This window comes from Quercus suber, unplaced genomic scaffold (assembly GCF_002906115.3).
Source record: "Quercus suber isolate HL8 unplaced genomic scaffold, Cork oak 2.0 scaffold_679, whole genome shotgun sequence".
In the NCBI taxonomy this organism is placed as follows: domain Eukaryota; kingdom Viridiplantae; phylum Streptophyta; class Magnoliopsida; order Fagales; family Fagaceae; genus Quercus; species Quercus suber.
Window position 1 is genome coordinate 243,907 of NW_027070120.1, and position 12,757 is coordinate 256,663.

The window sequence follows — 12,757 nt, forward strand, 5'->3', positions numbered from 1 at the left end:
ACTCAAAACTCTTTGCATTTTAACACTATTTTCACCTCTTACACTTCTACCATTTTATATATACATACGTGTGGGGCCCAAAGAATCTGGAAACCTCGGCTTACTTTGTACCAAGGCCAAGGCCTAGGCCGAGGAGGAAGAGGCGCCCGAGGATGAAGTGAGAAAGCCTAAGTTGCCCAAAGACGTTGCCGAGGACAATCCTATCCTCGGCCGATCAAGACCATGGGAGAAGGAAGCAGCGGGCCATCAAAAGTAGCCTCCCGGAGCATCCTAGGAGAAAGAGCAAGTGCAAAGTGTCAGTCATAAAAACATGGTGGAAGAACAATTCCAGGATGAACTGTCACCTCCACATTAAATGCCCACAACTAACGTTCTAATCGCATTAATGAGGAAATGACCCCTGAATAGTGTAGCCTTGGTTGCTGCAACCCAGAGAAAGAATGGGAAGGCAGCTGATGGGACAAACACTCAAGTAGCAACCTGCTTGATCAACAAATGGAGGGCTAAGATCAACTGAAGGGGGATATATAATGTAAGAAATCCCTCTAAGAGAGGGGATAAGCAATAGAAGGTAGGATAGACCATAGTGACTCGAATCATCTGGGAGGCCTTTGTAACCAAGCATTGAAGGAATAATAAGAATTACACGTTCCTCAGGAGAGTGCCTAGGAGCAGAATTTCATGCTTTAGCTTATATTCTTGTAATTAAACTCCTGCACAACCATGTTCGTTTGTTGCAATCCTCACTAAGGCCTAGTTCTTAAACCCATCATCTACAAATTCATTGTATTGGGTTAGTTGGGCTTGAGTTCACTCATCCAACAGTAGAGCTGCTCAAACCTAGTCCCTACAATTGGCGCCGTCTATGAGAAGAACTTGTGTGTTAGTAAGGGCAACAATCAAAGATGGAAGGATCAGGCCCTTGCCAAGCAGGCCCCCACCAGCTTGAACCGGTTGGGTCCTAACAGCAGGGTAACTTCTAAAACCCTGAGCATGATCGAAATGAAGAGAATGGAAGGTTTCGAGAGGGAAGTGTACACACCACTCAAACCAGCAGAAGCCACTCACGTGGGGGCAGCCATGTGCTCTAGAGGCGAAATGACGACCAGGTCATGCAACGAGAAGAAGAGGTTAGGAGTCACGTATCCCAAAAACAGGATAATAAGCTGGCCATGTAGCGAGAGATAGACAACTTAAAGAGACAGTTGCGTCAAGCACAACGAAGGCGGGCTTGCCCTAGTCTAACATGCCCTCTAACGACGAAAACGATGACGACTATAGGCAAAGGTCGAGAACTCCTCCGAGCGAGACCTTTTCGCATGAAGAAGAGTACCACCGGAGGCATAGACGTAAAAGCCCATCTCCTAGGGGCTTAGGGAGCGACGCCATGAGCAGGGCACTGGATAAACTCTCCAAGTCACCTTTCACGTGTCACATAGAAGAAGCTATACTCCCTCGGCGGTTCCAGCAGCCAACCTTCACCATCTATAATGGCAAAACAGGCCCTATGGAGCATGTGAGCCAATTCAGCCAAAGGATGGCTGTCCATTCCAAGGATGAGGCGCTGATGTGCAAAGTCTTCCCCTCCAGCTTAGGTTCAGTGGCGATGAGATGGTTCAATGGCTTGAAGACGAACTCTATAGATTCATATAGACAGTTGACCCAGGCCTTTGGCTCCCGCTTTGTTACAAATAGCAAAGCTCATCGGCCCTTGAGCGCTCTATTGCCTTTATCCATGCATGATGGCGAGACCCTAAAAGCCTACTCAGACTGCTATTGGGAGATGTACAATGAACTGGATGGCAATTTTGGCGATGTCGCCATCAGCACCATAAAAAATGGTCTCCTAGCTGGGCATAGCTTGAGTAAGGGTCGTCAATGGGCCAGGTCGGGCCGACCTGGCCCATGGGCATAATGGGCTGGGCATAATGAGCTATTAACTAGTTAATGGGCTGGGTCGAGCTGGGCCGAAAGAGAAAACCTCAGCCCATGACCCTACCCATGGGCAATGCCCATTTTGTCTTTAGTAAGCTGGGCTATCGGGTTGGGCCTAATGGGCTACTCATGGGCTTGTGTTATCATATTATTTTATTATTTTTATAAGGAAAGAATCAATTTTTTATAAGGGAATAATTAATCTATTTTTTTAAAGGAAATAATTAAAGAATTTAATACTTAATTACAAATTTTTTTACAATCAAATCTATTTAATTTTTGTTTTGATGATGGAAACCTATTTAATTTTTTTTTTTAATTAAGGCTTTAAATAGATTTTTATTTTTATATTTAATAAAAAAAATGTCAAATGGTTAATTCAAATTTGCTAGGCTACTAGAAAAATATATATTTTGTAAACTAAGTTTAGCACAATTACTTTGAGTATCTTAGTGGTTCAGGGAGTTCTCTTAAGAAATTCTTCTATAATATCTCAAGATCAATTTTTCATACACTTCTTATATATTTTTGTTATGAATTATGAGTTATTAGGTTGGGCCGATAGGTTAGGCCAACGGGCTGGGCAACAGGTTAGGCTACTGGGTTAGCCCACCGGCTACCCATGGGCATAAAAACTACCCCACAGCCTGACCTACTGGGCTAGTGGGCTACCCATGAGCCTCAATAACAATGGGCTGGGCCGCCCATTAGTACGGTGGGCAGTCGGGTTTCTGGGCCGAGCTATGGGCCGTGGGCTATTTGATAACCCTTAGGCTTGAGGAAGTCCCTGATTAGCAAGCCTGCCACCAGTGTGCGCTAGCTAATGAATCAGATCGACAAATGAGTAGAAGAAGACCAGCAGCAGGGTAAAGGAAAGGAGAAAGTTATCCCCTAGGAGAGGAGGGATTTTAGGTCAGACCAATACAACAACAGTTGCCCGAGGAGAGACTTTGCAGGGCAATTTGGAGCAACTAACACACAAACCATTGGCGTTGTGTTTTGAGAACCAGTGCACCGCATATTGGAGGAAATCAGGAACAAGCCATACTTTAAGTGGCCGAATAAGATGGCAAGAGAATCCACGAGCCGCAACCAGAACCTTTACTGCTAATACCACTAGGACCACGGGCATACCACAAAGAACTGCAGAAACCTCCAGAGCTATCTGGATGAGCTAGTCCGAGAAGGAAAGTTGAGGCACCTTCTACATCATTCCAGCAGGCATCAGGGCCAGGCCCATCAGGAAACCCAAAGAGATAATGCCCTGGGTCCGTCCGCAGGGACGATCAACGTGATCCTGGCTGCTCCGGGAAGAACAGGCATGCGCCTTTCAAGGGTGCTAACTGTGGCTCGGCTGCCAGCTGAGAAGTCCTAGCCAGAGCTGAAAAAGGCTAGAGGGAATTTTCACCCGATTTTGAGCTTTTCAGGGAAAGACAAGGTTGCAACCATACAACCCCATGACGACGCGCTGATGATCACTCTCAGAATTGGGCACTACGATGTGAGAAGAGTGATGGTGGATGACGGCAGTGCGGCCGAGGTCATGTACCCAGACCTCTACAAGGGGCTAAGATTGAAGCCGGAAGACCTGACGCCCTATAGCTCTCCCTTGATGAGCTTCGATGGGAAGCTTGTTATTCCAAAGGGCATGATCAAACTACCCATCCAGACCGGCCTAGAGATAGTGGAGGTAAACTTTATTGTAGTGGACACGTACTCCCCATATATAGCCATTGTTGGCAGACCCTGGCTTTATGCCTTGGGGGCCGTCGCCTTCTCATTGCATTAGAAGGTGAAATTCCTATCAGATGACCAAGTCCTCGAAATCTGTGGTTGCCAATCCACGGCAAGGCAATGTATGGTCGCTGCCATTTCATAACGGCTCGACGCGGAGCCCTCGGCAACTGCTGAAGAGAACTTATAGCAATCAAAGGCCCTAGTGGCGCCTACTGATGCAGTTGCCAGAGAGGTGAAATGTGAAGATTTGGCAAAAGTGGCCATTGGCGATGACCCAGAAAGGTTCTTTTAAGTTGGAGTCCAGCTGCCTCTTTAGGAAAAGGAGGAGTTGATTGAATTTGTCAAGAGCAATATCGACATGTTTGCATGGGATGCTTGTGACGCCCCAGGGATTGACCCATCCTTCATCTATCATCATCTCAACGTCAATCCGTCCGTAATCCCCAAGAAGCAGTCGCCCCGGTGCCCGTCAAGAGAGCATGCCGATGCGATTAGAGAAGAAGTGATGAAGCTTAAGCATGCAAGGGCTATCAAAGAAGTTTTTTACCTCGAATGGTTGGCCAATATTGTGGTGGTCAAAAAGAAAAGTGGAAAGTGGAGGGTTTGCATGGACTTCACGGACCTGAATAAGGCATGTTCAAAAGATCTGTTCCTCATGTCTCGAATAGACCAGTTGGTGGATGCAACTACGGGCCACCCCCAGATGAGTTTTCTAGATGCCTTTCAGGGCTATCATCAAATACCACTAGCTTTGGAGGATCAGGAGAAGATAGCCTTTGTGACGCTCATCGGGAACTACCACTACAAAGTAATGCCGTTTAGTCTGAAGAACGCAGGGTCAATTTATCAAAGGATGATAACGAGAATGTTTGAGCCGCAATTGGGCAAGAGCATTGAAATCTATGTAGATGATATGGTGGTGAAGAGCAAAGTGGTGTTCGAGCATCTGAAGGACCTCGGTTACACCTTTGACATCTTGAGGAAGTACAAGCTGCTCCTAAACGCATCCAAATGCTCATTTGGCATAGGATTTGGCAAGTTTCTAGGCTACATTATTACCCACAGGGGAATTGAGGGTGACCTCAACTAAATCAAGGCTATTAATAATCTCAAGCCTCTGCGAAACCCCAAGGAGGTCCAAAAACTTACTGGAATGATCGCGACATTGAATCGGTTCATTTCCAGGTCAGCGGATAGATGCATACCATTCTATCTTTTGATTAACAGGTGGAAGGGATTTGAGTGGTCTGAGGACTGCACTATGGCCTTCAGCAACTTAAGGAGTACCTATCCCGGCCACCCATCATGTCCAATCCTGACGCCAATGAGGTTTTTTACGCTTATATCGTCGTGGCTCCTCATGCTGTGAGCCTGGTGCTAATACGTGATGAGAACGACATCCAAAAGCCAGTCTATTACGTGAGCAAGTCGGTACACGAAGCCGAAGTCAAGTACTTGCCCTTAGAGAAAGCCATACTAGTCGTGGTCCACAGTACATGAAAGCTCCCCCATTACTTTCAGGCCCACACAGTTGTTGTTTTAACCCAATTTCCCTTGAGGGCTGTACTTCGCCAATTACACCGGATGGATCGCAAAACAGAACATGATTCTAGGGGCCTTCGACATCAAGTATATGCCCCGGACCTCTATAAAAGGTCAGGTCCTGGCTGACTTGGTGGTCGAATTTGCTGAGCTCCTAGTAGAAACAATAGCAGAGAAGCAAAACATGGAGGAAAAGTCAGTTGGGGCAGTCTCTACCCCAGGGCCCCCATGTTGGAAAGTGTACATTGATGGCGTAGCAAATCAGAAGGGGTCGGGAGTGGGGCTGGTCTTGGTGTCCCCTAAGAAGTCTGTCATAGAGAAATCCCTGAGACTTGGATTCTCGGCCACTAATAACGAGACCGAGTATGAGGCATTGCTACAAGGGATGGTCATGGTGTAAAAGATGGGAGGTAAAGCAGTGGAAATGTTCTCGGATTCAAGATTGGTGATAGGCCAAGTAACGGGAGACTTGGAAGCCAGAGATGCGAGGATGCAAGAGTACTTAAACAAGGTCAAGCGCTTGCAGTCGAACTTTGACTTTTTCAGCCTATCGCATGTCTCCAGAAGTGGAAACACCCATGCAGATTCATTGGCCACACTTGATACCTCTTCGGCAAGAAACCTGCCTCAGATCATTCTTGTCGAACATCTGGAAAGAGCAAATGAGGTGGCAAATGGCACGATTCATATCCATCAAATTGGAGTGGGCTCTAGTTGGATGGACCCTATAGTGAGATTCCTCAAGGATAATATCTTGCCCCAGGAGAAATTAGAGGCCGAGAAAGTAAGAAGAAATGCTTCTCAGTTCTGGTTGTCCAAGGACTACAAATTGTATAGGCGCTCCTACTCCGGACCATACTTACTGTGTATCCACCCTGAGGCGTTGAAATTACTTCTCGAAGAGCTCTACAAAGGGATCTGTGAGAGTCACATATGAGGAAGATCCCTATCGCACTGGGCCATCACCTAGGGATACTGGTGGCCGGAGATGCAGAGAGAGGCCCTAGAGTATGTCAAGAAGTGTGACCAGTGCCAAAGGTTCGCCCTAAACATTCATCAGCCAGAAGGGGTCCTTAACCCTTTGTTCAATCCATGGCCGTTTGCCCAGTAGGGCCTGGATATTGTGGGCCCTTTCCCCAAAGCGCTTGGAAATAAGAGATACCTGCTGGTAGGCACAGATTATTTCACCAAATGGGTCGAAGCTGAGCCATTGGCCAACATCAGAGATGTGAATGCTAAAAAATTCATCTGGAAGAACATTGTCACGTGGTTTGGGTTCCCTCATACCCTCATTTCAGATAATGGACTCCAATTTGACAGCAAAGCCTTCAGAAGATACTGTTACGAACTCGGGATCACAAATAGATACTCAACACCGGCCTACCCTCAGGGAAATGGACAAGCCGAGGCTGTTAACAAGGTCATAGTCAATGGGCTTAAGAAGAGGCTGGATGACGCTAAGGGAAGATGGGTGGAAGAGCTGCCACACGTCCTATGGACTTACCGAACCACACCACGGCGGTCAACAAGGGAAACACCCTTCGCTATGACTTATGGAGCTGAGGCTGTTATCCCTCTAGAGGAAAATTTCCCAACGCTAAGGACAAGCTCCTTCATTCCAAACAGTAATGATGAACTACTGAGGAAGAATCTAGATCTAGTTGATGAACGAAGAGAAAATGCAATGATCCAGTTGGCCTACTATCAGCAGAAGCTCAAGCAGGGACATGATACCAACGTGAAGCTGAGACCACTAACACCAGGGGACTTGGTATTGAGGAAAGTTATGGGTGATGCTAAGAACCGATCTTGTGGAAAGCTAGGACCTAATTGGGAGGGGCCATACCGAATTACTTCAGTAGTGGGGATAGGTGCATACTACTTAGAAGACTTGGATGAAAGAGCTGTACCTCGTCCATGGAATGTAAATAATCTGAGGAGGTATTATTATCAATAAAAGCACTTTCTCTAATTTGAATCTTAAAGTCTATTACGATTATAGGACTTATATTTTTGCAACCGTCTAAATACTAGACAGAACCAAGGTCTTGCATGGTCTTTGGACTTAAACCTATGAGGAAACTAGCTACTTCAAGAAGGATCTAGGTGTTAGACAAAATCAAGGTCTTGCATAACTCTCGGACTCAAGCATATGAGGAAACTAGTTATTTCAAGAAAATCTAAGTACTAGACAGAACCAAGGTCTTGCATGGTCCTCGGACTCAACCTTATGGGGAAACTAGTCACTTCAAGAAAAAGCTAAGTACTAGGCAGAACCAAAGCATTGCATAGTCCTTGGGTTCAAGCCTATGGGGAAACTAACTACGTTTAAAAATAATAAAATAATATTACTCATACAAGGGGGTAGGAGTCTAGCTCCTCGGATCGCCCCTCCCCCTCCTCCCCTCTTTTTTTGACAACCAAATTCATAAGGTATGGGATTCATATTCCAAGTTCATAGCCTTTTATAGTCTACTCAGCGAGAACAAGTAATAATGTTAAGGTGGTTTGATTATTAACCAAAGTCTAGGTGGAAACTATCATTATAGAGTTTGCCCCTTTTTCGGCCGTTATTCCAAAATATAAAGCAAGCCACGCTATTGAGATGGTTTAGCTAATAATCAAAGCGCAAGCCATACAAGTAACAAAGCCCATCATAATAACAATAAGCACATAATGCAAAAAGAAACCTTGTATATTCGATCCAAAAGTTACATCACAACGTTCAAAAAAAAAAAGGGGGAGGAAAATGTAAGGTGAAAGTCCAACTGGGGCAAGCCAGGGAGGTCTACTTTATTTTTACCCCTTCCTTAGGGGGCTGAGTAGAAGGGGTCTTAGGATCCTTGGGGCCTTCAGCCGGAGGAGCAACCTGCCGAGAATCAACTAAGAGGGACATTTCCTTAGCATTAGTGGCCTGGGAACCTGCGGAAGATTCTGTAGCACCCTGGGGCACCTCCTTGCTTTAATCCTTGTCTGTCCCGGTCGCTCCTGTAGGCTCAACTCCCTTGGCAGGCGCATCATAAGTGGTAGTGGTCAAAGTGACTTCATTAGGAGTGGTACCAACTTCCTCAGGAACCACCTCAGCCTTGGAGCTGGGAAGAGCTGCCTCAAGAATGGCAAGGGGGTAGTACATATGCTTCGCCTTCCACAAGTCAGATGAGGCCTCAACTCCAGCTTGCTTGAGGGCCTCATTCCAAGTCTGGGAGCAGTAGCGTCTGTATACCTCAGGCACTTGAGACTTGAGAAGGGCCTGGGTTTCAACCACTCCTAAGTTGTAGGCCGCCTTCTTGGCCTTCTCCTTGGAGGTCTCGGCCTCTGTCTTGGCGAGTTCAGCCTCCTCCTTAGCCCTCAAGGCTTCTTCCCTGGCCTGTTCGGTGACATTCTTGGCCCTCTCCACCTTGGCCATCTTCTTCTTCAGCTTTACGATCTGCTCCTTAGAAATCCTTAATTGGTCCTCTACATCGCGCAGGTGCCTTATCTCGTCCTCGGCCCTCTTTTGAGCATTAGCAAGACTTGTCTCAGCGGCGTCTCGAGCCCTTGTCATCTTCTTCAGCTCCTCTCTTGCTTTCGAGAGATTAGTCTTAGAGACTTTAAGGGTCCGAGCAGCGTGCAGACGCTTTTCGCGCTCGAGGTCAAAGGCCTTGTTCTGGGTGTTGGCCTCATCCTTCAACCTAAAAATAGCCTGGATAGCCTTCCAATCGAAATAAGCACACATTAAGTCAAGAACTAAGGAACAAAATTCGACGAGGACACAAGTGTCAGAGGTCCTACCATACCCAGGTACCTTTTCAGGCTGAGGACGACCTCCTGCCTCCTCAGGCTCTCCAATTCGGCCATGTCAGGGAGGAGTAGTAGAGACCTCTCCAACGCATCGGCCACAAACGTGCCTTCGCCACCTCTAAAGCCCCTAAGGGAAGCATTGTCCCTCAAAGGCTCCCCGTGGAGCATTGGGACGGGGAGCCAGGCCTGCGGCTCGACTTGTGAGTCCACCTCCTTTCTTGGGCCTTGGTACCTAGTTTTTTGTTGCTTAGGGTCACCGCGCTTCATCCCCCTTTCGGGAGGATCGAGATCTGTCTGCTCCTATGGGCCGTTTATCTTTGTCTTTCTTGTTTTTGGGATTAGTGGGCTCGGACCTTTGAGGCAGACTCGGCTTAGGTGGAGGAAGTGAAAGTCTGGATTGGGTGGAAGACGACCTAGTCTGAACCGGCTGACGCTTGGGTGAAGGCGGGGGAAGCTTGGATTGTGACTTCCCCGGCGTGTCCCTCAATGGCTGGCCCTCAATCAAGTCGAGCAGGCTGGTTTGAGGTTGTCTCTTGAAACCCATCTCAGCCTGAGTACTAGCCTTTGATGATAGAAGGTCTGCTTTTGATAAATGGGGGTCCCAAGTCACCAGAAGGATCCTCGGATAGATGGACTTGGTCGAATGCACCAAAGTCGTCCTCGAATGGACCCAGATCAACTACTTCTTCTTCTCTTTCCGAACTTCCTCCTTCAGCCTCCACAGCTTGGTGGGACAAGGAAAGGCCTGCCAACGGGACGCCTTCTGGGATGGAAGATCCTTCAGAAAATGAGAACCTGTGCTCCACCACATTGATTTGGCGAAGCCGAGGATTGCAGGCTCTGATCACATATTTCGAAGCCGGGAACGACTTTTGGGCCGGATCGTACCCAAGGATCTTGTGAGCAGCCCTAACTTGATTGTCAGCTTCATTCACGAAGATCTCTGCCCTGAGAACAAATTGCAAATCTTCTCGGTTGACCAAATGGAAGTGCCGTTCAAAGGCATGCGGATCTACAAAAACAAAAAGCATGTTCTAATTAGCAACCAAATGATGCAAACTATGAAAACATAGCATATCAACCCTCCCCTACTCTGAGTACCCCACTTGGCTCTCCCTCTACTGTCAGGCAATGGAGGCCATCGTGCCACCCCCCGACACGATGAGAAAATCCTGATTTAACCCCTTACTGGACTCGGAGAGGCACTGGATAAGCCAAACCCTATCGTCCCTTGTCTTCATGTAGTAGGACTTACCCTTCAAATGTTGAAGACTGTAACACCAATTTACATCGTGATGGGTTAATCTTAAGCCTATCTTCTCATTTATGGTGTCCACACAACCCAAAATCTTGAGCATGTTGGTGGCGCATTGGGTGGGAGCCAATCTAAAATGCCTAAGATAGTCCCTTGTCACCGGCCCTATAAAGATTCTCATTCCACCTTCTAAGAAGGTGATTATGGGAATCACTACCTCACCCTCTTTCCTCCTAATATGCTAATCCCCTTCTTCGCAATACCTTAAACCCACATTATTAGGTATCCTATAATCGGCGACGAATTTCTCCATCGCTTCCTCAGACTCAACCAACTTCTTAAACCTCTCCATCCTAAAGAACGGTTAAAAAACTAAGGGAAGAGTGAAAGAAAGAGAAGAATAAGGGGAAGAGAAAATTAGAAAAGGGAAAAACACGAGACAAGGTAAGGAGAGAACTTACAAAAATGAGGAGAAGCTCCTCGGACGGGCTTTTTTTATGCTGGAAAGAGACGAGTTTAATTGGAGGTTTGACCGGATTCAGGGTATGTGCGCAAGAACTCTTGAGTGCAAAAGTAAAGAGGAAAATCGGCTTAGTTGGGTATTTGTCCCCTTAATTAAAGAGGAATCGTGTGGATTTTCCCACCTATAAATGTAAGGAAATCCCCACCGTTAGATCACCAGTACATTGTTGGATATGGGACGCATAGAGCTGCCAGAGTTTAATGAAGTCACGCCCCGCATTCCAAGGCGCCAGGAACGTGCTTTGGACAGGTGAGTAGACTCGAGCGCTGATGTAAGACAAGACTAGACAAGCCATGACAGATACTCGAGGACATCAAAATCCTCCTCCCCGTCCGAGGTGCCGGACAGTAGGATTTTGAGGGGCTATTGTGGGGCCCAAAGAATCTGGCAATCTTGGCCCACTTTGTACCAAGCCCAAGGCCCAGGCCGAGGAGGAAGAGGTGCTCGAGGACGAAGTGAGAAAGCCCAAGTTGCCCAGAGACGTTGCCGAGGACAATCCTGTCCTCAGCCGATCAAGACCATAGAAGGAGGAAGCAGCGGGCCATCAAAAGTAGCCTCCCAGAGCATCCTAGGAGAAAGAGCAAGTACAAAGTGTCAGCTATAGAAATATGGTGGAAGAACAATTCCAAGATGAACTGTTACCTTCACATTAAATGCCCACAACTAATGTTCTGGCTGCAGTAATGAGGAAATGACCCCTGAACAGTGCAGCATTGGTTGTTGTAACCAGAGAAAGAATGGGAAGGTTACTGATGGGACAGGCACTCAAGTAGCAACCTGCTTGATCAACAAATGGAGGGCCAAGATCAACTGAAGGGGGATATGTAATGTAAGAAATCCCTCTGAGAGAGGGGATAAGCAATAGAAGGTAGGATAGACAATAGTGACTCGAATCATCTGAGAGGCGTTTGTAACCAAGCATTGAAGGAATAATAAGAATTACACATTCCTCAGAAGAGTGCCGAGGAGCAGAATTTCATGCTTTAGCTTATATTCTTGTAATTAAACCCCTCCACAACCATGTTCGTTTGTCGTAATCCTCACTAAAGCCTAGTTCTTAAACCCATCATATACAAATTCATTGTATTGGATTAGTTGGGTTTGAGTTCACTCATCCAACAGTAGAGCTGCTCAAACCCAATCCCTACAATACGCATAACCTTTTATGTCATCACATGTTAAATACACACAGTCAAAAAATGATTTCATTTACTTTCAACCTTTTGTCAACACCTACCTAACTCTAACATTATTGTTTTATTTAATCCTACCCCATTTAAGTTTGTTACAACCAAGGAAGGAGGGCTTATATTTTATATTGACTGACAACGGTGATTATGATTTTGATGTCAAAGTCGGACATTGTAAATTTGTCGGTTTTGTAGATGATGTGATTAATTGTGGGTATTTGAGATATGTATTTTATGTTAGAATCAAGGAGAAAGAGAAAGACACATTCTATATCAACTTTTATTCTATAATTTTTTCCAAAGTTTTTTTTTTTTTTCCTCATTACTTCAATTGAATAATTATAATGGATATATGTATGCAATTTATAATTGTTTGCTTTTATGATGAATTCATTACTAATAAAGTTCTATAACAATTATGTTATAATACATATACAACATTCTCCAAAATCATTTTACATAAAACATTATAATATTATCCGTGCATCGCATAGGTAACTTACTAGTTATTGTTAAATCTTACCCCTTAGTCAAAACATAGGTTTTTTTTTTTTTTATTATTATAATTTTTTTTAATTTTTTAAAGAAAACGTGGGTTATTGTGTGAAATTTCAGTTTAGAAATTTTTTATAATAACTTTTAATTTGAATAGAATTTGAATTCATTGAAATTTCAAGGATAACGTTTTACATAAATTAAACAATGGACAAAAAGTTTGGCTGCAAAAATTGTTTTTAGCTTAGGTTATAACTTTACTCAATATCTTTTTATTGAACGTGAATTTTGACAAATTCA